Source organism: Fukomys damarensis, unplaced genomic scaffold (genome assembly GCF_012274545.1).
Source record: "Fukomys damarensis isolate Sample0158 unplaced genomic scaffold, DMR_v1.0_HiC HiC_scaffold_12, whole genome shotgun sequence".
In the NCBI taxonomy this organism is placed as follows: domain Eukaryota; kingdom Metazoa; phylum Chordata; class Mammalia; order Rodentia; family Bathyergidae; genus Fukomys; species Fukomys damarensis.
The window spans coordinates 8,913,288-8,916,041 of NW_022900924.1; the positions used below are offsets into that span (position 1 = coordinate 8,913,288).

General features: G+C 43.3%; 1 protein-coding gene across 3 annotated transcripts in view; it reads left to right on the forward strand.

Moving 5' to 3' along the window:
• The window catches only part of Acacb (acetyl-CoA carboxylase beta), a 127,397-nt gene that overhangs the window by 24,426 nt on the left and 100,217 nt on the right, over positions 1–2,754 (forward strand). The gene's annotated exons all lie outside the window — the stretch shown is intronic.

Here is a 2,754-nt window from a genome sequence, read left to right on the forward strand (position 1 = left end):
CTCTTTCTTTGGTGCTGCTGATCGAACTCAGGACCTTGCCCTTGCAAGGCAGGTGGCAGAACCACTGAGCTAAATCCTCAGCCCATACTGGCTTTTCTTTTAAGCATCTCCTGTCCCCTGTCTGACAAAATGAGAAAAAAGTCTGGATGAGATCTGTCATATATATCCATGTTCTCAGTGAGTTTAATTTTAACTCTGATTGCTGGAAGAAAAAAAAAGGATGAAGGGTTAAAGAAGAGAAGCCTGAGGAATAGTTTTTGCAACAGGGTTGGGTTCAACTCTTGGCTCTGCCACTTCTTCCGTATGTGACCTTGGGGATGACCTTCCCTTCTCCTAGCCTTAGTCCCTCTTCTGTAAGATGTGGAAGGGATTGAATAAAATAATGTTTATAAAGTATGCAGAGTTGGGCACACAGTAGGTACTTAATGAGCAATGGATTCCTCTGTAGCTCCTTTTCCTGAATTTATTCTTTGCCTACCAGCATCCCTGCACAGAGCACTCAAATTTATGCAGAGCTTCCCCTCCTTTCTTCTACTTGCAGCTCATAGAAATTACCCATTTATCCCAGGGTGCAAGGCTGGTGGTGTGCCCTCATTTTATAGATGAGAAAACTGAGGCTCGGAGAGGTGAAGTTTCTTTCCCAAGGTACACAGCTAGGACGTGGCAGAGATGAGTTCCAGGCCAAGTCTGTTGGATTGCAAAACCCATGTTCTTTCCACGTGGCACAGTGCGCTCTATTCAGTGATCTCCAACAATCTTTCTTTAGCAAACTATCTTTCCCACCATGTGGCAATTTCCCTGTAGGGAAATCAGTTGATGAAACCAGTTCTCCCACAGCCAGACCTCAGAGGTCATGGGATCTCCACAGCGGTGCAGATCTGAGTAAGCGGAGGGATAGGTGGTTGCGGTTGCTGCCTTAAAGGAGCCTGACCTTAGCAAGGAGATGGGATATACGCAAATAAACGGGGAGCAGACAAGATAGCACGTCTGGTGCCGGTAAGGAAACAGGCACCCTGAGCCACAATACCCAAGGGGATCTGGTTTAGTACTGTGTGGTCAGGTCAAGGAAGAGCTTCTGAAGAAGGCATCCTTCAAGCTAGACCAGAGTAGTTCAACAGAAATTGCTTCCCCAATGAAATGTTCTAGAATAGAATGATCAAGAACTGCACTACCTAATGTGGTAGCCACCCTTGAAACATGCCCGATGTGACTAAATTTAAAATTTTAATGTTAGCTAATGTAGATCCTAAATAGCCTATGTGGATAGTGGCTATTTTATTGGACAGCACACATTTAACCTAATGGACAAGAAGAACACCAACTGTGTGATTGTTTCACTCTGCTGACTGTTTCATTTGCCAAACCAACAAGCTTGACAATGTGGGCACATTGTTGTTATTTCCTGGTTCTTGGATTCCAAGAAAGTTGTGAGGATTAAATAAATATTTATAAGCTAGAGAATAAAGCACTCCGTAAATGTCAGTTAAAAACTGATGCAAGTCTGTATCTCCAAAATTTCTACCCACTGTCTTCCTCCACTATTTTGAGGGGACTTTACTGCTTTGAGTATAAGCCACAGATTTTTGAATTGATGAATTTACGAAGGCAAGGGATACCTATCCTCATAAGAGAAATTGAAGCCAAAATACGAAGTAAATTTCCTGCCCCTGTATCTTCATTATATACAAACCTAGCATGATGAATAAATCTTTCATTCTTCCCTTGTCCCAGCAAAGGAGTTAGAGGGAGGAGCAGAACAAGCTTGGTTTTTGTGACTGGCAGTGCTGAATATGGAGATGAATGGACGTTGTGGGGTGATGGGAGCATCAGAGGTTTAACAGGACACGGGGAGGACTGATGGGCTACGTGACCTGGGGCAGGTCCCTTTCTGAGCCTGCAGTTCCTCATCTGTAGACCAAGGAGGCTGGGCCAGGCTTCTGAAGTGTGACCAGGGGTCGCAAAGCTTAGTGGCTCACTGTTTTTCGTCCCCAATCTGTGTGCTTTTTCAGAATTTTAGTATCAGGATTCCCTTTAAACAGAATGTCTTTATGGAAGGCACTACTGGGCTTTTCCTCTTTTACAGGATGGTAATACCATTTCCTGGAGTCTGCAGGTTAGCTTGTCTGGTAGAGAATGGTGTCAAAGCACAAAATCCTAACTCATTTTGTATAAAGATCTCTTTGGTTTCTGTTGATGATTCTAGAACCAGGCAACATCTCATTGTAGAAGAATCAGGGAACAAAAAGCAGATTGGTTGCACTTGAGTGACTTTCTTCCAGGGTTAAAACAGAGAACTTCCTTAGCATGCTGGCCCCTTCTGATTGGCTGGTGTGAGTTTCTTGTTTTCTGGAAGACTGGTCCATTTCAGAGTTCAGGGTGATTGTGGGGCACTTGGCGTGAGTGACTCCATTCTAGTTTAGTCTGCTGGGGCTAGTACAAGAGCTCAGTGTAGATCAATGACCTCCCATAGGTTTTGTTCAAGAGCACTGTGGCACACAAGCCAGCCAGGTGCCTGCAACACACTGGAATAACAAGGAAGTGAATCTTGACCCAAGAAGGCAAATATGGATTTCTGTTGGAATCTAGAAGTTTCCTTTTTGTTTTTGGTACCAGGTGTCAAACTCAGGACCTTATGCTTGCAAGGCAGGTGGTGGCACCATTGAGCTAAATTCCAAGCCTGGAAGTTTCCTTTTTTTTTTTTTTTTTTTTTTTTTTTTTTTTTTTTTTTTTTTATGTATTTTTATTTTTCTGTGT